This window comes from Sarcophilus harrisii, chromosome 1 (assembly GCF_902635505.1).
Source record: "Sarcophilus harrisii chromosome 1, mSarHar1.11, whole genome shotgun sequence".
NCBI classification, from domain to species: Eukaryota; Metazoa; Chordata; class Mammalia; order Dasyuromorphia; family Dasyuridae; genus Sarcophilus; species Sarcophilus harrisii.
The window spans coordinates 589,072,818-589,097,917 of NC_045426.1; the positions used below are offsets into that span (position 1 = coordinate 589,072,818).

At 34.2% G+C, this 25,100-nt stretch overlaps 1 protein-coding gene across 3 annotated transcripts in view; it reads left to right on the plus strand.

Moving 5' to 3' along the window:
• The window catches only part of OXR1 (oxidation resistance 1), a 568,147-nt gene that overhangs the window by 85,310 nt on the left and 457,737 nt on the right, over positions 1–25,100 (plus strand). The gene's annotated exons all lie outside the window — the stretch shown is intronic.

Below are 25,100 nucleotides of genomic sequence, written 5' to 3' on the forward strand. Positions count from 1 at the left end.
TAATTTTTCTCTTGCCAGCCACCCATTTCCCACTAACATAAAAAAAAATAAAGGAAATAGTGTCCTTGTAATGAAATGCATAGTCAAGCAAAAAAAATTCCACACTGGTTCTGCATCTGGAGTCCATCACCTCTCTTAAAAAGTAGAGTAACATTCTTCATCATGAGTTCTCTGAGATCATGACTAGTCATAGCATTGATCAATTCTAAAGTCTTTAGAATTTGTTATTGTATAAATGTTTCTCATTGATCTGCTTACTTCACTCTACAAAAGTTCATACAGGTCTTTCCAGGGTTCTTTGAAACCATCCCCTTCACTATTTCCTACCAAATGGATAGAGTACAGGACCTCTGGGAGTCTTTTTCATTTCTATGATCTTGTGACCCAAAAGAGAAAAATAGCCTTGTCATGTAATGACATTTCTCTATTTATATAGAATTTAGAATTTATATAGAGTATAGAATACCTATTTATATATATATATATATATATATATATATATATATATATATATATATGTAGAATACCACAATAGTATCCTATTATATTCATATACTATAATTTGTAATCATTCTCCAATTGATAGCCATCCCTTTAGTTTTCAGTTCTTTGCCATTACAAAAAGAGTTACTACAGCTATTTTCTTCTTTCTTTAGTCTCTTTGATGTATAGAACGATGTCAATTAGGCTTAAGAGTTTTCTTTAATTGGTAGCTAAGCATGAATGTAAAAAAAGAAAGCATCATTTTTCCATTATGGCTTCTCATGAACTTGAGGCTGGCTGTATGCCAAACAAGAATAGACAGAGTAAGTGACAACATTAGCTAACAAATGTACCAGTCAGTGGTCCCTAAGGGTATATTTGTCAAATGGAAACTTGCTCCAGTATATTATTGGTAATATCACATCTATCAGAGCAGTATCATCTCTCACCCAGCTTCTTCTAGATAGTTGTATATGCTTAGCAGAATAAAGAAGTGAAGGAACTGAAAGCTAACTTGCTAGTCTACATCTCATACTAATTATGGAATGATAAAGATTTTCCTGTTGCAAACTGAAAACTTCTGGTAGGCATTGAGAATGGGCTGCATTTTTTAAACTAAGCTGCCTTTGAAATTATGAATATTTCATTTACTTTTTATGCTTTAATGTGATTTGAATTACTTTAATGATTAAGATAACATTTGAATACAACAGACATGTTCATGCTATAATTTTCCTAATCAATCTGTTACCTGGATATCCTATGCCTGTTCACCCTAACAATGCCTTTAATTTGTCTTGGGGTTTGTTTGGTGTTCTGCAGCCCCAGTATTCCTCTGTACATACTGGTGTAAACGGGGGGGGGGGGGCACATGAAATGAAGAACATCTTAAATCCTTCTCCCCTAAAAAAATATTATATATATAGGTATATATACATATATATATGTGTGTGGGTGGGTGTGTATATATATATATATATATATACATTAATATAAAATCAGCTCTCATTCAGTTTTTTGAATTGCTTTCTGCTCTTTCCTAGCCTACACCCATCATACATGTATGCACACATGCAACCAGACACATACATACATGCTTTCCTTTTTTATTTGGTTCAGAGTGCCTTCTGGTCCACATTTTGGCAAAAACAACTCTAAGACTTAGTGATTCATTTTAATTTGTTATATTTATTCAAACATGGAAAGAATTTCAGTCTCTTAATATCCCAATATGAAGAAACTAAGATTCTGAATGTTCAGAAAATGCTTTCTGTATCTAATTTTTTTTTCTCCAAATAATGTGCTGAAAGGAGGTAGAATATATATGTATATCTGTACATGGTGGTAAGAGTGGGGTGGAGTTGGTCGCTCAAAGCAGAAACTATAAACTGAGAAATTTCTGTGAGCTGTTTATTGGGTTATAAAATGCTAAAGAAATATTCATATTAAACAAAACTTCTTAAACCATAGGTTATGATCCCATATAAGATTGTATACCTGGCTGTGGGGGTTGCAAATTGTGATTTATTATCAGTAAATGTTTTATTTGTAAACCCAATTTATATACCTATATTTCAAAGAAATAAAAATTTCTTTAGTAAAAAAGAGTCGAGAGTGGAAAAGGTTTAAGAAGCCTTGATATAAAAGAGGAGGAATCTAAAAGCTAATAGACATGGAGAAAGGCAGTGTGATACAATAGAAGCAGCTATGTATTTGGAAAAAGAGGGCCTGCATTTGAATACTGATTGAATACTATACTGAAACATAACTGATCTACTTTTGGGCAAATCTCTATTGGACCCCAATTATCATGTTGTTAAAATGGGAATGGGTAGACTACAGGACCTCTGGGGGTCTTTTTCATTTCTATGATCTTGTGACCCAAAAGAGAAAAATAGCCTTGTCATGTAATGACATTTCTCTATTTATATTCATACAAATCTTCAGAGTACCTGAGGAAGACCTTCATAATGTTGGGCACAGTGTAATATGAAAAGGTTGTGAATGGCCTCATTGGAAAGAATGTCTATATGTATGACTTCACAGATCTATCAAGAACTGAGAGAATTGCCACAAAGGAAGACACTGACCACTTTGACTGAGGGAAGGAAAGAGGAAAAGATCTTATACTTTCATTAAAGCCAGCTATAAGACAAAGTGAAAGAAGGATTAAGGGAAAAACTGCAATGAAAAACAGGCTCCCCTTTCAGAAGGCAGATCTTTGGAATAAATGATATGCAAATAAATTATATCCCCAGTCAGATGTTAAGATAAACATTTAATTAAAGTCTTAACTGGTCTCATACTTCCTAAGTACCACAGACAAGACCTTAGGCAGCTTTTTTTTTTTTTTTTTAAGTCTCAGGAATAGGTACAAAATTTAATAGAGAAAGGGGAAATGTGTCCCTTAAAATATAATTAAATGATAAAGTAAGACAGTGGTCCCATGAATTAGCCAATGAACTGGTTTTTTTTATATTGTTAAATGAAAGGATTTTATCTTGTTAATCTATTCTGAGATGCTAGTTATATTTTGTAATCAAAATTTAGCTGTTCTCCTTCTATAGTTCTAACTTTGTGACCTTAAAAAAGTCAATTTAGCACAGATTTCCTTATCTTCACAGTGCAGGATCTGACTAGACTTCCAAGTTTCCAGTTCTTACAAGTTCTGATATGGTGGATTAAACATTGCTTCCTTTTCATGTAATTGTGGTCCTGGAGGTACCCAATGACTTCAACATCTAAAGGAGAAAGCACTTGATGCAACTTTATTTGCATCACTGCAGGACTGACCCAAGGCTGTCTTTGAACCCAGTGCTCAGGTATCCTGGACATTGATGGGATCTATGTAACATTAAACACCATTCCCCATTAACCACCAAAGTGCCAGAAGACTGTTTATGTGTTGTTACTTTTTCTTCTGTTACACACTCTTGTCCTCTACATAGTTGTACATACTTATTAAATATGTATGTGCCTGCCTTTGAGCATGGAATTTTCTAGTGACAGGAGGCTCTTACCTAACACCTCAAGGTGATTATTGTATTCTTTGTTCTTAGACCTCCTTACTTTACAGCCCAATATTTCTTCATCTCATTTTTTCATCTCTTCATCAACAGCAGCTGTTCTGCCATTCCTTTTTCAAGACCTGTTTCTTCTCTTTTGAATAGCAATACACTTTTTAATAGACTAATTCGTCTTAATTCCAGAAAACCACTAGAAATCTGTCCCTTTGAATATTGTTATATTTGGACAGAGAATGGGAGATTTTTGCATTTTCCTTTATGCTACCAAGTATTTCATTGTACTTTATACCCTTGGAATTCAAATGGTTCATGTCCAAGCTTACCTAGCTCACAGTAACCCTCCAGTCAATTTATTGCTTTGGCTATCATAATAGTTTTGATGAATCTAAATCTTAGAAACTATTATCAATGCCTAGAGTTGAATTGCTGAACTATTAACCAAGGTATACCCACCACCTACTGGTTGCTATCCATTTTGCAGTCATAAGATTATCAGAAAAATAAAATAAATGCTAATAAATGAACTTTGCTGAAATAACCCTGTTCTAAAAGGATTTGGCAAGGATAGTGACCATTATCAAGAAATTAACAAACCTTCAAAATGAACCAAATATCTTACAATCTAGTAGTGACTTTAAAAACAAATTCTGCATTTATCACTAAGCTTAAGTAGTAGATTACATTTGCTATTTTTACAGAATCTTCTCTAGTCTATATCCACAGATTGGAAGACACAATGAAGTCTAAAGTATTAAACTTCCTAATGAATTAGTCATGAAGGAAAGAGATTTGTTCTTTACTGAATATTATGAGATGTGCTGCTTTTTGTGAAAAAATTGCTAATATTTTAAATATTGTTACTTGATCATTCAGTAATCATGAATGGCTTTCTTGATCCTAGAATCAGATTATTGGAACACACACTGATAATTTTGATTCCTTCTTCCTTTGTTCCTTAATATGTTCAAGTCTACACTATCCTTAAGTTAAAAAAAAGAATAGTTCCTAGATTCTATCAGTGCTTAAACTATAGTCTTGTATCATTTTTTCTCCTCTTCAATGATATCATTTACCCAATCAACAAATAGCTATTAAGTGCCTACTACTTGCTATGAATACAGAGACAAAAAAACAAACAAACAAGCAAAACAGTCTAGCCCTGAAGAAATTTATATTCATTCTATCTGAGCAAATACAAAAATAAGAATACACAAAATAACAAAATGAATGCATAAATTCAAGATTATTGAGGAAGGAGAATGGGAATAAATGGAACGGGGACACCAACACTAAAAGGAAAAAGTCTTTTGTAGAAGCTGAGGTCTTGGTTTTTAGTTATGCTATTGTTTTGTTACCAATGAAAAACAAAGGTTTCCTAATATTTTTCTATATTTTAGTTACAGGAAGATTCCATTTTTAAATTTTCTGAAATCATCCTTTCACTACTACTATATATTTTCTGTATTGTTAAAGTATTGCCTCCTGTTCACAGCTCCCTTGGACCTCTTCATTGCCCAGCAAGTAGAAATAGCACATATTCAGAAGTAATTATAATTTTTAATTGTTGCTCTTGTTCTTGTTGTTACAAAATTAAATGCAAAATATCAGATATTTTTCTCAATATATCTACTTAAAAATATCCAATGATAAAAATTTCCTGGAGTAATCAAATTATTAACAAAAAGAAAATCCATTTTCTGTTTGTTCTTGAGAGCAAATTTCAATAAGGCAAAGACTGCTTTTTTTGAAAACTACTGTTTAGTAAGTTGTGATGAGTTCCTACATTAGGTTTTCATGTGGTGCTAATGAGACTAGGGTTGCATGTTCAGTTCCCAAAGGGCCCAATTAGCTTCACTATGTTTCCTGGCCAAAAGCTGTACCTCTAACCTTGGTTGGCTCATTTCCAAATATTCACTATTGGTTGCAGTGACAGAGGGCATTTATTGGTTCAGTAAGAATCCTTCATAAGTTCTGGGCAAACATATCTCAAAACATGCCCTTCTGATCTTGAGAGAAAGATACTAATGTCATGATCTTTTCTGTTGTCATCTAGGACTCTGTACGCTCTAGATTATGGCAAAGAATAAAAACCATTCTTGTAAAACAATAACAATGAGTACTCATGCCACTATTTACTGAGAATATAAAATAAATAATCTTCTACAATTAAGGTCATGTTCTTAAGTCTTTAGATACTCCATAGAGTTAGATTAACTACAGCCCAATGTTTTGGAAGGAGGTGAATAAAACAACTAAATAAAAGCCAAATAAAGAAGATATTAGCTTTTTTAGTTGTAAAAATTTTTGTGTACATCAAATGACTTTATTTGAAGGGTTCTTATAATTTAGGTTGGAATTGATCTTAAGATGTTACCGCTAATGTGTTAAATTTTGATACAATCAGAGTAAGTACAATATATTTCAAGATTCTATAATGAACCTGAATTCATGGGAAAGTGACTGAAATCATATTCATAAGTCTCAGCACTTCTATCTATAAAACTAAGATCATAATAAATAGCATCTACCTTTTTGAATTGTTGTGATGCCCAAATGAGATAATGTAAAATAAAAATTTTACAAATTTTGAAGTGGTAAATCTAAAAATCAGTTTCTTAATTCATTATTACTGCTATTATATCACACTGTAAAAATCCACTTAGTTATCAAAACTTTAATAAGAAAACACTTCCTAACTCAAATGGTTATTAATGGATCCTTAGGCCACTGAAGAGTTGTATGTTCTCAAATATTTTGCTTTAATTTTCTATTTATTTTAGCTGGTGACTCTAGACTATTGTCTAGAGACCAGCCTAGCTAAATTCAGAGAAGGATGACTAGAATGGTGGCTTCCAGATGATGAGTATTTTGGGGGCACAGTAACATTTACTAAGCAGTAGAGAGACTTTTATCTTACTACTAATAAACAGCATTTCTTTATATAGCATTTTTTTAAAGTTTTGCAAAGCACTTTATCTGTTTTGTCACCTGATCCAAATAATAACCCTGGAAGGTAAATGGTATTATTATCTGCATTCTACACATAAGGAAACTAAAGCTGAATGGTCATAATTGCTCAGGATAACAAAGCTAGTATTAGATAAGATTCAAACTCAGATCATTCTGATGTCAACTCCAATATTTTATCTACTATGTCACCTAATACCACAAATCTTCGGAAGTTTTGGACTACCTTTATGCCAAATGAGTTTCATCTGTTAGAGGAATATGAGACTCGATTTGTTTTATATATGCATACATATATATTGAATCAATTTAAATATAATTAGAAAAACAAATGTTATTGTTGAAGATAATCTAATAATCCATTATTATCTATGGAGTAAAACTATATAGCCTTAAATAGAATCCATATGCTGTTTTCTTTAAACTTGTTTTGTGGACTTCAAGTTTTAGATTTGAATAGTGTGAATTTGAAACACGACTAATAAAATAAATGAAAAGGAAAATAAAACAAAATACAAAATTTTTCATTAAAAGAGACACACTGGAAAGATTGAAATTTGAAATTGAAAGAATTACTTAATATGCAAGAAATTTTCTTTTCTCATTCCAAGTTCTAAATACTTTATATACTTTCCTTCTAAGTTTCTAAAATTGTAACTAATTTTGCAATCCATATTTGATGTTTCTTCTTAAACTATTTTACACCTGAGTTTGATTTTCACTGTCAAAGCCTTGAAAGGACAAGGGCTATGACTATTGATGAAATAATTGCCATGAGTTTTCCTATGTATTTCTAAAAGACCCAAGATGCCCTATATGGAGAGTTCTAAGTTGAGTGAATCCAGAGATCCCATTTTATGATATTCTAGAGTTGGTATGCTTCATTTTTCTTAACTGTTTCTCATTCAAGTGATTCAAGTTAACCTTGAATTCGCCAACCAATGAATCATCTAAAAAGTAACACAAATTATCTACTTTCTATGACTAATAGAAAGCTTTGATTCTTCTTATGAAGTTAGTGCTCAAGAATTCATAAGATCACAGACTTAGAGCAGAAGGGGACCTTGGAAGTTATTTTATCCAACCCCCTCATTTTAATGCTAAGGACATACAATCAGGCCCATGGAAGTTAAATTTAAGCCAAGGTCTTCTAACTGCAAACGCAGCATTCTTTCCTTTATCTGTAATTACTTTGCATGAGATCAAATGCTGGCATTGCTCATGTTTTACTTCTAACCCAATTTTTAATTCCATCCATCTAATTCTAATTCTAATCTAATTACTGCATCAAAGTTCAAACTTTATTGAGGCTGTGTGAGGCTCTTCCTACTCATATGGTAGGAAGCTAATTTATCTGACCAATGACTTATTCAGGTATAAATGGATCATACTAAGAAATTGTGTAACTTAGAACTTAAACTTTGGCTTCATAGGCCCATCAAAGAGACATACATTCATTTATATAGATATACCTTATATGCATTTTAAAAAATTGAATTTGTTAACTTTACTGGTATAGATAGGAGCTCCTGATGAGAAAATTCCCTCTATCAATGCTTAACAGCAATTGCTCTGATTGTTAAAATCTTACAGAGATGACTGGAGCCTCATGAAGTTGATTTGCCCAAGGTTACAACTCAGTATGTGTTAGAGACAGAACTTGAACTCAGAAACATTCTAGGCTAGCCTTTATCCATCATGTTGTGCTGTTGCTTAAGGTTTATTTTGAATTCTTTTTCACCTGATAAAGAAGATCAAACATGATTTCAGATGACTTTATAGACATGAAAAAGCATAGGAGTAAGATTATCATTATTTTTTGTTGTTTCTTGGTTTGAAGGGGAAGCAGTTGTGGTTAAGTGATTTATCAAGGGTCACACTAATAGGTCCCCTGAGGCTGTCTTTGAACTCAGGTGTTCCTGACTCCAGAGCAGTGTTCTATCCACTGTACTACCTAGCCATCCTCACTGAAATATTTTTAGAGATTACCCAACATATTTCTGATTTTCCCATGGTTTTCATACTTAAAACGTTAAACTCAGGCATACATTTCATCTAGTCTTCCAATAATATGCCCTGCTGTTATTTTACCTCTCTCTACCTAGACCAGCAATCTCCATGCTACACTTCTGGCATCTCTTTGCCAATGCCTGGGGAAAGTGATGCACTCAATTTAATTTTTTTATTAAAACTTTTTATTTACAAAGCATATGCATGGGTAATTTTTCCAACATTGACCCTTGCATAACTTTTTGTTGCAAATTTTCCCCTCCTTCTCTCCACTCCTCCCCTAGCTGGCAGGTAGTCTAATGCATGTTGAATATGTTGAAATATCTATTAGATCCAATATATGTATACATATTATACAGTTATCTTGTTGCACAAGAAAAATCAGACCAAGAAGGAAGAAAAGGAAAAACTGAGAAAGAAAACAAAATGCAAGCAAGAAACAACAGAGAGAATGAGAATGCTATGTTGTGTTCCACATGCTGTTCCCATGGTTCTCTCTCTGGGTGTAGATGGCTCTCTTCATCACTGCACAAGTGGAACTGGTTTTAATAATTTAATTGTTAAAGAGAGCCATGTCCATCACTCCATCACAACTGATTATCATATAGTCTTGTTGTTGCTGTGATGCACTCAATTTAGAACACTCACCATATAGCTGAGGTATTCTGATGGAGAGCCAAGTGCAAACTTATTTAGTCCAATATTTCTAGCCTTCTCCAATCCAATGCTTTATATCTCATCTAGCTAACTAGTTATCTACTGTGGCCATTGTGCCATCTTTCCTGTCCTTCCCTCTCCCCCACCCTTACACTTTCCATGTTTTCTCTGTGCATAGTAATCAGATCAATACCACTGTTAAAAGAAAATCTTTGTTCGACCTTCACCCTGATTAAAGAGGCAATACTCAGGTAGACAAAATTAAAAGGAGTTAATTAAAAACACCAAAGCCGAAATGCATTGGTGTAAAGGCTATGAGGGACCAACATGGACCTCAAACCAATTGCTTTTAAAGACAACTTTCTGTAATAAGAACAAACAATCCTGATAGATGAAATTTAAAAGGGAGGGGAATGGTGTTACCTCAGAGACAAGTTTATAATCCAGGTAGATATAGATTTCTAAAAGGGGATAACCATCTTGTCTCAGTTCCTTCTTCATTGCCATATCATAAAGAAATGAGTTTAGATATGAGGAGGAGGAATGGGTTGAAAGCCCATGTCATTGTGTACAGATTCTCAGGTAGGGGATGGGATCAACATTCATGGCTGCAGACTGGCTGACATCTCTTCTGACGGACTGATTAATGCTCCATGATGACTTGCAGGTATGTCCTTGAAGACAAGTCAGACTGAAAATGATGGGGTCATTTAAGGTACTAATTTCAATAGTACCATTGCTTTTGAAAAGGGCATGTCAAATTACTTCCCTTTAGATCAATTCAGCACCCTTGTGACTCCCTAATCTAATCTTCCCTTGTCTAGCAGTCCCTAAAATATCTTGTCTCACCACTGTTATAAGTTCTTGGAGAGTAGGGACTGTCATCCTTTTATTATTGGCATCTTTAGCACTTAGCATAATTCTTGGAACATGTTGTTCAGTCAGTTCCATCATGTCTGACTCTTCATAACCTCCTCTGTGGTTTTCCTGGTAAAGATACTGGAATGCATTGGAAAACTTAATAAGTTTTTTGAAACAATGAAAAAAACTTAAGTTTTCCAATGTATTCCAGTTTTTTTCATTGTTTCAATCAATCATTTATTTTTTCAGTCAATTTTTTCTGCATTTGGCCAATTTTATTTTTTAAGGAATTATCTTTCTTTTCCAAGTTGTTGACTTTCTTGCATTGCTCTTATTTCTTTTTCACTTTTTCTTTTACCTCTCTTATTTGCCTTTTAAAATATATTATGAGAACTTCCAAAAAGCCTGTCTAGGCTTTAGACTAATTCATATCACTCTTTTGTGGATATTTTGTCCTCATCTGAGTTTATGTTTTGATCTTTCCCATCAACATAATAGCTTTCTGTGGTCAAGGTTCTTTTCTTTTTCTTGCTCACTATCTTTTCTTTTTTTATATCCTCTTTTTTTTACTTTTATGATTGAGCTGTGCTCCTGGGATAAAGGGGGCACTGTTCCTAGCTCTGAGACTTGGCTTTGAGCATAAAGGATCCCCTGTGTTTGCAGGGGGGAGGTTTGCCTGTTCTTTCCGAGAAATAGTCGAGTTTCCCAAAGCTGGGACTGGAGGCTGCACCACTGATCTGCTCTTCTACTTCTACTACTTAGCAAGACCAAAAGTCTTAGTTTCTGATCTGCTGGTTCTCCCACTCTCCGGCTTTCCTGGACACAATCTGAGCTGGGCCAAACACCCTTTTCACCCCAGTAAGACTGACATTTCTTCAAGTACTTCCAATGTATCTTGAGCTGGAGAGTGTCAGTTCAGAGACTTGGTTTCATGTGGTTTCAAGGGAAACTGGGAGAGCCTGAACAACTTCCTGGCTTAACTCTGCCATCTTGGCTCCACCCCCAGAAGTCTCAGTCATTATTTTTTCATAGAATACATAGAATGCATTTGCAAGCTTATAAAGTAAGCCAGTAGCATTTTCAATTTACCACAGACTCTTACTTAAAAAGCACTACTTTGTAGTTAGTGTGTGAAGGTGTGTAAAACTCTAATTTTTCAGGCACTGTAATGAAAAGAGTACTGTACTGGGAGACAGGCTTGATTTCCAATCCTGTTTCTTTTACCAAAATCCCTTTTTGACTGTAGACAAAACATTTCACTTCTTCAGGCTTTCATTTTCCTCTTCTATTCACTGAGAGGCTGAATTAAATATTTCCATAAGGTTATTTCAATATCTAGAGTTATAGTATTCTACTGAACTTGTCTGGAATCTTCATAAGGAAATCTCTGCAAAGTCAAAAAGAGAACTTGACTCTCTAACTATTCCTTCCCAATCGCGTATTCTAGATTCTTTAAAGTATCATCTCCCAATAAAAAATAACTTTCCTCCATCATTTGTGTATGTGAAATAGGAATAATTATTTGTTTAGAAAAAAAAAGAAGGGAAAGACAGAAAAAAGGAGAGAGAGAAGGAGAGAGAGAGAGAGAGAGAGAAGGAGGTAGGGAGGGAAAAAGAAACAGAGAAAGAGAGGGAGAGAGAGAGAAAATGAGGGAGGGGCAAGGGGAAGATAGAAGGGAGTACAAGGGAAGGTAAGAAAAGGCAAGAGAAAGTAAGGCTAGGGAAGGGAAGGCAAGGCAAGGCATTTAATGAGACTCTAGGTAACATATATCTTGATTACCCTTTGTAGGTATCTTTAATAGAACTTTTAATATTTCATGCAAATGTGATGAGGAGTGGGAAGAGTATTGGGTTCTTTCTAACTCAAATATGTACTGATAACCTGTTTAGTTCTTTAAGAATTTAAATGGAAAACGATACACATCAATATGATTGCATTGTGAAAAGTTTTTCATGTGGCCATGCATTTACAAGATGAGGGTATTTAATGAAAGACTTGCTTGTTATTTTTCTATATTTATACTTAGTATATAAACATTCTATAGATTATAGTTGTGTTTACTTTATACTGTTTAGTTTCATATACTTTGACATCTAATTCAACAAACATTTATTATACTCCTTCTTTGGTCAAAATATTTTTCTAAGTGCTACAAAGATAAAAATGATAGTCTCAGTCAACAACCAAGAAGCATTTATTAAGCACCTACTGTATACCAGATACTACACTAAGCAGTGTAAATATAAAGAAAGTTAAAAAAAAAAAACAATCTATGATCTCAAAAAGCTCACAGTCTAGTGGGGCAGACAGGGTGCAAACATATATTTTAAAATAAGATACACACAAGTTAATTCAGAGATAATTAATAGAGGAATGGCACTAGCATGAAGGGTATTAGGAAAAGCTTCTCATAGGAAGTGTTTTTTTTTTAAGCTAGCACATGGATGAATCTAAGCACACTAAGTTATAGAGTATTTTTGTACTAGAAATAGTGTTTTTTTCTCTCTCTTTTAAAATGTTTCCCCCATACTTCCTTTTGCTGAGCTTTCCCATTATCCTGGGCTATTTTGGCTATTTTCTCATGCTCAAATTATGAATAAACCAAATGCATTTTCACATTCTATCTCTTTTTTTCTCCATCTTTTTTTTTTTCAGGGAGCAAATATATAAAGGGTGGCATATATTTGGTGCAGCTTCTGATGTAATCTGATTAGCTTTTAAGTACTGTCTTTATCTGTTCCTCTGCCATAACTGTTGCTTACGTGGTATGCTCCTCTACTAGTGTCTTTCTGCTAGTGCTAGAAAAAATGAGCTCCAGCTTTATGGGGAAAATAATTTCTTACTTCTTTTCTTACTATTTAATTTGAATAAATGTTTTTATTTTGAGTTATGGTATCCTGAATGACTGTTAAGATTAAACATATCAATAGGGACTTATGAGCTATATTTTTTGGATTAGAGATTCTTGGGATATCTTGAATTTGGGTTAGGTATTCTCTGGAGGACTCATCTTGTGAGATGAAGAGGTGCTCTCAGTCCAGGATAGTATATTTTCCAGGATAGTAAATTTTCCATTAACTAAAATGAAAATGTATATAATGGGTTTACATCTTGTCACTGTTCAACCTGCTTCACATTGCAGATGCTTTATGACCTTAAAAAAACAAAAATTAAACAAAAACTAAAGCAACTAAAGCCTTAAATGCTTAAGAAGTACATGCATGTGTACCTATGTGTGTAACCTTTGACTCAAAGGGCCAGTGGAATAAGAATCTCTCCTCACAAATGATATTAGTTACTCAGTGTTCTGTAAAATTATTGAGAACTGGAGAGAAGAGAAGAAATCCTTATGCCCTTCCTGAGCTCCTTTGGATCTAGTTCTAAAAAAGAACATTTATTATTTCAACTTCTCATCAGGACACAGAAGGGAGAAAAAGAGTAAGAGAAGAAACTGAAAAGATTTGGCAATCTTTATTATATCCCTATCTCCAGTTTAATATAATAGAGATTTGGGGAAATTTCCCCTTTTGTGAGGTCTACAATTTTCTCTCTTGGTTGAGTTGAATGATCCCACTCTCAAAGGGGAGCTTACTCAATGTGGATTGTCTGATTATTATATACATATACACACACACAACATATGTATACATCCATGTAATTCTTATATGTATGTTTTCTCATTTCTGCTTTGCTGTTAACTTGGATAATTCTTTATATGTTAATTACAAATTGGCATCAGACAAGAAGATAGTCAAGCCTTATATGTAAAACTTGTTAAGAAATAGAGAGCAAGAATTTAATTCAAACAATGATGTGGTCACTGTTTAGACCCAGATATTAGAGCCAGATATACTCAAGAATGAAGTCAAGTGGCCTTAAAAAGAATTGTTAATATAAGGCTTGTGGAATTGATTAAATTCCAGCTGAGCTATTTAAAATTCTAAAATATGATGCTTTTGAAGTGCTGCACTTAATATGCCAGCAAATTTGAAAAACTTAACAGTGCCCATTGGACTGAAAAGATCAGTTTACATCAAAATCCTAAAGAAGGTCAATGCTGAGAAACATTCATATTACATATAATTGCACTCATTTCACATACCAGCAAGTTATGGTTAAATTTCAACAAGCTGGGCTTCAGCAATATGCGAACCAAGAATTACCAGAACAGTACACTGGCTTTCAAAGAGGCAGAAGAACCAGAAATCAAATTGCCAACATTTATTGGATTTTAGGGAAAGCAAAGGAGTTCCAGAAAAAATATTTACTTCAACTTCAATGATACCTTAAACCTTTGACTGTATGGATCACAAAAAAGTGTAGCAAGTCCTCAAAGAGATGGCAGTACCTAATCATCGTACTTGTCTCCTGAGGAACCTGTTATAGATCAGGAAGCACCAGTGAGAACCAAACATGGAACAGCTAATCTATTTAAGATCGGAAAATGTGTATTACAATGTTATATATTCTCTCCTTATTGATATAACTTATATGCAGAGTACATCATGCTAAATGTCAGGCTAGAAGAATCAAAGATTAGAATTAAAGTTACCAGGAGAAACATAAACAATCTCACCTATGCAGATGATACCACACTGATAATACAAAGCAAAGAAGAATTGAGAATCCTTTTGCTGATAATGAAAAAAGAATGTAAAAGCTAACTTGAAGTTTAACATCAAAATAAACAAAGATCTTTGTAACTATGGTCCCATCACTTCCTCTCAAACAGAGAAAGAAGAAATGGAAGCAGTGTCAAATTTTGTATTCTTGGACTCAAAGATCCCTGCAGCCATCATATTAAAAGACACTTTCTCCTTGGAAGGAAAGCTATGGAAAACCTGAATAGCACACTAAAAAGCAGAGACAGTCAAGCCAGCAAAGGTCTTTATGGTCAAAGCACCATTTTTTTTTTCCAGTAGCATTGTATGGCTCAGAGTGTTGCACTATAAGGAAATCTGAGAATCATAAAATCGATGCTTTCAAATTATAGTGCTGGAGAAGATTTTTGAGAGTCTCATGGGTAGCAAGGAGATCAATTAGTCAATGCCTAAAGAAATTAATTCAAATTATCCATTGAAAGAACAAATGCTGAAGCTGAAACTTAAGTACTTTGGCCACATAATGAGGAGATGGGACTCACTGGAAGACTCTGGTGTTGGGAAAGATTGAAAAGAAAAGGAAAAGAGAATGGCTGAGGATAAAATGGATAGATATTATGGAAGCAATGAACATGAACTTGGATAAACTTTGAAAGATAGTGGAGAATAACAAGAGCTACCATACAATGGTCCATGTTATGGTCCACAAAGAATTTGACATGAAAATAACTGAGCAACAACAACAATGCTTCCATTAGGCTAATAATATTTAAGAAAATAGGTACATATATTCTCTCTCATTATCTCTCCTTCCTTTTTCTGAGGAGAGCCAACTAGCCTCTAACTCCAACCCCTTTCTTCTCTTCCTGGCAGGAATTAAAATCTCCTTTGGAGAAGAATGGAGGAAGTAAATGCTAGAGGTGTATATTTGTATCTCCCTGTGAGCCACATCTAAAGAGACTTACATGAACACACGTAATCTAAATGAGCAAAAAACAGCAACACATTACACACATGTATACACACATGTAATGTATGCATCTATATGTATACACATGGATAGATATATATATATAAATATATATTCAGATACATATATATATATATATATATATATTTGTAAAGCACGGTAGTCAATACTACCTGACATAAAATAAGTATTTAATAAATCCTAGTTATTTGATTGGTTGATTACAAAGATTATTTATAGTACTGGTTATCAGGGTAGATTGGTAAGATTCTGAAGGCAGAAAAGAACCTGAGTGTGAGGGCATGTTGTTCTGGACTGAAGTAATAGAAGTCAGAATAGATCAAAGGATCACAGAATTTTAAAGTTGAAAGTGACCTTAGAGAGCATCTAGTACAATTTCAATCATCTGAAGCAACTGAGACTCAGAGAGATTAAAGGTATTTTCTGTGGTCCCACTAGTAGAATTGGCAGGCAAGTAGGAGAGATTGGATTTGAACCTATGTCTTTTGACTCCAACTCTAAGGCTCTTTTCTTAAACAATTATATGCTACATTTAGTTTAAGTTTCAGAGCAGCAGATATCTGTTAAATGCCAGGATAGTTATCAGCTTTTCAAAAGGAGAATAGACTGACTTGCTGAGAAAGTAGTAGGTTTCCCCTTGCCAGAAATCTTTTTTTAATAATAGTTTTTTATTTTCAAAATATATACAAAGATAGTTTTTTTCAATATTCATCGTTGCAAAACCTTGTGTTCCAAATTTTTCTCCTTCCCTTCCCCCTATCCCTACTCTACATAGCAAGTAATCCAATATATATTAAATATGTACAATTCTTCTATACACATGTTCACATTTATCATGCTGTACAAGAAAAATCAGATCAAAAAGGAAAAAAAAGTGAGAAAGGAACAAAAGCAAGCAAACAGCAACAGAAAAGGTGAAAATACTGTATTTTGATCCACAGTCAGTCCCACAGTCTTCTTTCTACCAGAAATCTTCAAATATATTCTGGAGTACCATTTGTCATATTCTGAAGGGAATTCATACTTGAGTATAGATTGGACTAGATGGCCTTTGAAGTCTTTTCCAATTTCTAAGTTCTTTAATTCTTTGAATTATAGAGACATTTTAAAGAAAGAAAAGATAAAACTTAAATGATACGGATATTTAAATTTTCTGATGTTTCCAGTTAAGTCATTAGATTATTGATTAGATATTATTTAATAGTATAGTAATACTTTTTATTACATTATTTTCATAAATAGGAGATGTAACATATCAAATTTTATTATGAGGATATTCTGAAGAATAACGCCTATATTTAATTTTGAGCCTTAACTTTTATGCTTTTTACTTAAATGTATACCTCCTTATCTATCCTAAAAATGTCAATAATATACTTATGTATATCTACAGAAAATATTTGGATACATGAAATTCTTTTCTAATTAGAATCAAAAATTACTCTTCTTCTGAAATATAAACTAGCTGCTGATGATTTTGAGCCCTTTCTTATTATATAAACTACCAACTTCAAATGATATGTGTTGACTATCAAGAGCAATCTGTATATAAAATTACATCTTCCTTATGTGAAGTGGAGCTCTGGAGAATGCCACTTTGAAAATAGAGAAAGTACAACTTCTCTCTTTGATTATTAGACCAGAGACTAGTTTGTAAAAACACTGGCTTGTACCTAAATAACTGAAGAACTATTGCATGGTCATGGCAAATCCACATCAGCATTGTACAATGATACTATTTGAATTCTTCTACATGCTCATCTCGATGCCAGTAAAACTGCTAACGAAATTCTATAAGGAGTTGGTTAAAATGATAGCATAATTCTTTTGAAGGAACAAGAAGTCAAGAATATCAAAGAATAGAAGGAATAGAAAAGTAGGAAGGAAAAAGGATTGGTGCACTTAGATTTCAATTTAAAATCAGATTTCAAGATTAGGAAGAATTCATGACTAAATGAGTAATAGAAAATATCCCAGAAGATGAGGGGAATTTTGGATATATACCATATAAAAGTTTTTTTTGTACAAACCAACTTAATGCAATTAAAATGGGAAGGAAAACAAGTAACTTGGAAAAAGCTTTGAGATAATATTTTTCTGACGATCTTGTATCTGAGATATATAAGGAATAGATTCAAATTTATGAAACAAAGAGCCATTCATATTCAAAGGATATGAACAGTCTATTTTCAAAGGAATAAATGTACACTATCAACAACCATTTGAAAAAAAATTATCAAAATCACTAATCACAGAAATGCAACTCATAGGTTTCACTTCATACCCATCAGATTGGCAAAGATAACAAAAGAGAAAAATGAGGAATGTTGAAAGGATGTTAAGAAAATAGGCAGACTACTGCACTGTTTGTTGGTGTAGTTGTGGATTTATACAAACAAGAATATGACTGTTGTAGGCATATATTGCATTAAAAAACTGATAAAAGCCTGACATCAAAATTTCTAAGAATTGATTTCATTCTCAATTAGGCAAATAAGGGAAGCATATGGATTTTTTTCAAAAGAAATCCAAACTATCAGTAATCTTAAGAAAGTTAAAAATCACAAATAATTAGAGGAATGTACATTAAAAGAAGTCTTGGTAATCACCTCATTTTCACCTCACTACCAAAAATACTAAAAGATTGGGAAAACCAATTGTTAGAAGGACTGAAGAAAGACTGCCGGTGAGAGGAGAGTGAATTGGTACAACTATTGTGGAAAACAACTTAGAATTATGCAAAAAAAGATTCCAAAGTTGTTCACATACTGTGATCCAGAGATTCCACTATAAGGAACATATTCCTAAGAGTTTATTGACATCAAGAAAAAACCCATATTAATGCAGATAGGTTAATGGCAGCAACATTTATGGTAATGGAAAAGATAGAAAAAAATTTCTATGCTCAACAATTGGGAAAAAAATTTTGGCATAAAAAATGTAATGGAATGTGATTGTACAACAAGGAATAATGATACAAAGAATTCAGAAAAACTGGAGAATATTAGTTTCAAGTAAGGTAGGATAAAGAAAATCAAACCAAATGAATAGATATACACAGAAACAATAATAGTATTGGAAAATTACTTTAGAGAGTTCACAAGATTCATGTCATAACACTCAGTGCTAATATTATATTGCCCATATTAAAGCACTACATATATACATGCATACATGCTAAATATATAATTAAAAGGCCATTTTGCCTCATTTCTTTGTAATTTAGGCTTAAGCTTTGAATAGATGGCTGCTTCAATCAAACTGAGATATGTTAAATATTTTACCTTTAAAAGGTCAAGATGTATCCAGGACCATCTCCACTTTTCCTGCTCTGTTAGCTGGTGATTGCAGCCAGATAGTTTTAAAGGAGAAAATGAGGCTAGTGACTTTGCATAGGATAAACAACAACATATGTAAAAGTCAGCACTATGATTTGAAGATTGAATTGTATTACTTTTCTTATTGTTTCAAATGTCTTTTCCACAAAAAAATCTTAATCATTACTCTAAGCCACAATTTTAAATCAAATTAAACCCAGGTGCGTAAGAAACATCATTGGGATTTCTTCATGGAAAAGAAAATTGCTACAGCAAAAAAATATAATTTTTGTTTGATACAGTGCTCTAGCTGCAATCCCTCCCACATATTGTTTTATAAACCATATTAAAGGCTCCAAGTCAAAAGAGATGAGTTTAAATTCTAGCCTCTGCTATTATTTATATGACCTTGGGTAATTATTTGATGTTTTAGAGTGATAGTTTTTTTGTCTATAAGTTGAAAGAATTGGATTAGATAAGCTCTATAACCTTTTTTTGGCCCTGACATTCTATGACTGTGACTGTGTTGATGACTTTGACCTTCTTTCAACCTACATGTGGTATTGTCCAAATCAATAGGTCTCTGTTTTTCTTTGCTTTATTCCCTACTTAGTATTAGAAGAGTATTCAGGATTAATTTAATCCATCCAGAATAGTACAGAAAATCCCATCCTTATCCTTTCTAGTCCCAACATTTCCCTCTCAGAGCAGTAGGCCAATTTTCCCCCATTTTGGTAGAGGGGATCACAGGAATTAAGGTAGTGAATAGCTAGAATATCTTGGTTAGCCCCTGAATGAGATAAACCCCTGGATGGTATAAAAGGGAAGATACCCTCATACTAAAAAGGATTGACATCCACATCATGTTCTTGCATTTATAATTATTTTCTATTCCAAAATGTCTATTCTTATGAAAATTGCATTTCACTATTGTTCACAATAAGTGACTATAAAACAAGTAATCATCTGATGAGCTGATGGTATAATGAGGCAAAAACAACTTTGATCAGTGTTTTAATTAAGCCACATGATAAAGACTATATTAAATGTCTCTAATTAGAATTTTCCATGCATTTTACAGAATTAGGATCATTATTGAGTCTACACCTCAGTACATTTTCATCAGGGCCTGCAATGGGTCATGTTAGATAGGGAGTAAAATGTCACTGCCAACAATGCAATGCTACTGATTCCTATGATAAGAGAAATGTGAGAATGAGGTAGAGGTTCCAAACTGCAGAGAACCTCATCATAACAACTAAAGGGAACTCTAGAAAACAATGAGATGTTTCCCATAAAGTTAATGAGGCTATTTTCCAACTTGTCAATTAAAATTGATGACAGGGAAACTGTATTGCTGAAATTCATATGTATGGAGGGTGGAGAGGATATGTGTTTCTAGATCCTTAGGCCAACATAGCACTGCTCTTAAGCCTCATTTTCCTGAGTCGTGTATTTTTAGGTGAATAAAAACTTCAAAAGGGGTAATATATTTTCTCTTTCCTCTTCCTCATCTATGCAATGAAAATCAGTACTGAAATTCTTTTTTTTTTTTGGATCAGATCTGTGATTTCACTCATTTAGGATACTCCTAGAATGGAATCTCCAGAATTAATTTATAGAATGAAAAGTCTTGCACAAAGATTGGACCTAGGCATATAGCAGTAAGCTCTAGGTCTTAGAGCTAAAAGGAACACAGCATTAGACACCAGTTTAGCCAAAGAAGATTTGAGAGTTTGGGGGAAAAACTATGAGCTTGATATAAGTTTACAGTATGTGAATGTGAAGCTTACAGATTCAATCAATTGATAAATGAAGAAACCTTTATGAAGCACCTATCATATACCAGGCTATACAAAACCTGATGATAAAAAGAAAAGAATGGAATAATCCCTACTCACCAAAAACTTAGATAATACTTAGGGAAAATAATATATAGTAACAGATATGTAATTACAAGATATGTACAAAATAAAGTAATGAAGAAGTAGAAAGAGAACTGCTCTGGAGACAGAGAACCTGTGTACATCATTACTTCTGATTTTTATTACCATGTGACCTTAGACAAGTCATTAATTTTTCTCATTTGTACAATGAAGAGGGTTGGACTAGATGGCTCTGAGATTCAGTCCAGTACTAGATCTTTGATTAGATGACCAAAAGAATTCATATTGTTCAGTTGGAGCATAGAGTAAAAGTATAATCAGCCTAGAAATATTGGTTGTAACCAGATCTTTAAATGTTAAGCAGAGGACTTTTATTTCATATTAAAGGTAAAGGCAAACCCCTTAAAGTTTGTTGAGGGTGATACGTACGGTCAGACCTGTACTTTAGGAAAACAGTTTGGCAGCTATTGGGAGATTTGAGAGTGTCAATTAAGAAGTTATTGAAATATCTAAGTAAAAGGTGATGAGGGCCTATGTTAGAGTATTTTTAGTGAAGTAGAGAGCAGGGAATGGATGAATTTTAGAGATCAAATCAATAGGACATAATAAGTGATTGGATATTGGAATGGGGACATGAGTGGAAGTAAAGAGTGAAGCTAACTCCAAGACTGAATTTGGATGACTGGAATGATTGTATTACCTTTCAGAAAAATGGGGAAGATATGATAGGAGTTGAATTTAGGGAGAATTCTGTTTTAGATTTGCTGAGTTTGAAAAAAATAGATATTTTGAGTTTGAAGTGTTTAAATAACAATACTAAGCGAAGAGATCAAGCAAACATTTGGAGATTTAAAACTAGAGCTCAGAAGTGATATTAATCCTGGATATGGATATTTGGGAATCATTTGCATAAATATGATGTTGCATACAACAGTGTTGATGAGATGCCAAGAGAGAATATACAGAGAGAAGAGAATAGGGTACTAGATATTGCATAGACAGCAGGGCACTGATGATGATCCTTTAAACAAATAATTAAAAACCCAAATAACATGAAAGATCTTGTTTCATAAATTGGGATAACAACATAAGAAAGTAGTGTCATAAAAATTCAGAGGTGCATAATGTTTCCAGAAGGATCAGCTAGTTAAGTGTCCAATACTAAAGAAACATAAAAAAGGATGAAAAGAAAGATGATTTTAAAGAGTTTCTGGAGAGTATGCTAGCAACTTCACAAAATTAAGGAGTGGAAAGAATGTCTGATTATTCACACAAAAAAAGAACCCTTTAAATCCATTTGGATTGGAGTCTTTTCTATTGCACCTCATGTATACCTTGGTCAAACAGCTGAGAGGGGGGAGGAGGGGAGATAAAAAGGAGAAAGAGGGAGAGGGGATAGAGAGAGGGAGCGAAAGGGAAGGAGAACGAGGAGAGGGAAAGGGAGAGGGAGAGAGGAAGGAGGAGGGAAGGAGAGAGAAGACAAGAAGGGGAAGGGAGAAAGAAAAAAGAGAAGAGAAGTTAGAGAAAGTAAGATGAGATGAATCTCCCAGGATTGTTGCAGTAATCTTTCCATTCCATTTCTACTAAGGATGGATACTTCTTTGGGAGAATAGAGTTCATCCCTTACAAATAATTCTCTTTTCTTACTATAGTAATTTTCATTGATATAACAAAGGGAATTGTGACTGGTATAGCATTCCTCCTCCTTCCCTTTCCTCACCCAGGTATAATTTAGAAGAACTGAAGTGAGGAAATGATTGGTATTCTGCATTATGCCTTGTAGAAGGTTATTTAGTATGCTTCTGGGCTCAAAATAGAGAACAGAGTGCCTTGATTTATTTTTGAGTATGTTTCTATTTTCTTTGAGGGGAAGCAAGTCATTTTCTCTCCAGTTTTTGTTTCTCTTTCAAATTTCTGGGTAACAACACTAAGATGGCTTTGGAATAGCTTTGCCGATAATTGAAAACCCCAAGAGTCATAAATAGAACTCAAAATAACTTTTCCTCCTGCACTGAAAATTATGAATTAAAAAAAATACAAAGCAGCTCAAATCTAGTGTTGGAGCTTTTTTTGAAATTTTATTTCAGCAGGGTTATTGAAGGCCAAATGTTGCAAATTAAATAATCATAAAAAGTAACATGAGTTTGAAGGTACAGGTAACAGAAGAAATCATGATTCAATGTTTTATGATTTGAAGGATCACTGACAAAAGCTATACTAAAGCATTAGTTTCTGGGACAGTGGAATCACATATAGCAACACCTCCTTTATCCAATGATTATTTATTTTGTAATCTGTACTATCTAAGTCACAGTTGAAAACCAGAAGTAAACAAACAGAAAGACCTTAGTGGCTAATATAAATATAGTTGATATTTACAAAGGCTTTGAGGCAGAGCACCATATATAGCCTCAGGAAATCCTCACAACTCTATACAATATGTGCACCAAGTATTGTTACTGATCTCTTACCATTTACAGAAGAGAACACTGAGTTTTAGAGAAGCTGACCTGTCCATGGTCACACAACTATTAAGAGGGCAAGGGAGGATTCAATCTCAGTGTTACCACGGTCGACATTTTTTTCACTATAGTTTACTGCTAAAAGAAATGTCTGAGAGCCCCATGTGCCAGAGTTCTTAAATTTATAAGAAAGTCCCCATGACTTCCATTTATACTCTATTCTAATCTTAAACATTATTCAAATAACTTTCATATGTGGTTTCTTAGCCCACCATAGCTTGGAAGTCACAAACATAAAGGGGAGAAGACGCTGTGTATTGATCAAAGAAAGAAGTGATAACTAATACTTAGATTATTGGCAAAAAACCCAGCTTTAAGCCAGTAACAATTTAATAAATAGAGGAAACAGTCCTATATAGCTCAAAAGCTCCTAATGTATTTATGTAGCCTACAAAAGTAATTGTTGTTTATAATGACACAGAATTAATAAGAAAAAATTATGTTCATTAAACATTAATTGTCTACTATGTGCCAGGGACTGTCCAAATACTAAAGATAGAAGATGAAACTTAAATAACCTCTGCTCTCAAGGAAATATCCCACTGAATATTCCATATACTTCATTGAAGAAGACAAGGAAGCTCAGAATTCAAAAAATTATATTTTAGAGGAGACCTGGCTACTAGAAAACTGGAGGAGCCAATTTTGAACCGTAATGTTTCTCCCACTCTGATGTTACAAACAGCTGTGGCTCTTTTAACTCTCTCACCTGAACTAAAACCTGAGACTCCCAGCTTTTTTCTTCTCCTCAGGGAACTCCTGCCTCCTGGGAAAGACACTAAGAGTAGAGTTGCCTCTTTAATGCAAATCCCTCCCAAACTTAGGCTGGAAACCCCAGAGGTTTGTGCTGTAGGTGACGCAGAAACTGCCCAAGGAGACTCCCCAGTCTCTGTCCTGAGTTTGAGCAGGAGGAGCACTGGAGAGACTGCCTTCCCAGCACAGTCAACACCTGGTAGTGGTACAAAGGTCGAGCTTCCATCCCCCCCAACGTCCTGCCCTCTGTTAGGAATTTGGGGCTTGGTTAAGTTTCCCCTTGCTCTACCACAAAAGCCTGGGATTGGTCAAGGTTCCCCTTGCTCTACCACAATAGCCTGGTGGCTGGTAAGATGGATGGAGCTTCTCCTTCACTCTTGCTCTGGCCCTTTGGTCTCTCCACCCCCCCTCCCTAGAGTGGGGATAGCAGGGGATGGGAAGGGCTCAGGACCTCTGCCTAAGCCAGCTTGGTGATTTTATGGTGAGACCCAACTCTCTTTCTCAGACCCCCAAGAGGAATTTTTTTTTTAAGAGCACAAAACCTTAGGCAGACAGTAAAGAAATTTGGAGAAGCTTAATTGCACTCTTATCTTGAAACCAGGCCTCCTACCTGGCCTGATCTCTGGGTCTGTCACACCTTTAATCCCCAATACCCTGACTCCACCTAAGCAGAGAAATTAACTTTCCTGGAAATCAGAGTGAAAGGACAGTTTATACCCTAGACTCTAGGCCACTTAATAATTTTACTATAGAAGAGAACTTTTTGCTATTAGCATTTTCCCTCCTACTTTCTTTGACTGGCATTCTATACCCCTGCCAGCAATTAATGCCTTAACTACCTTCAGGTGGGGAGTTCTGTGGGTAGTGGGGGCATTCAGTATTGTTAGGTGGGCTATCAGCACTCTTACAGACAGCCCACAGAAGGGACCTGATACATTCCCTGCTAAAGGCCCCATTCCTGATGTCATGATCTCAACCCTGGATGACACCTCACTTTTAATCTGCTGCTGAGATCTGTTTTCTTTA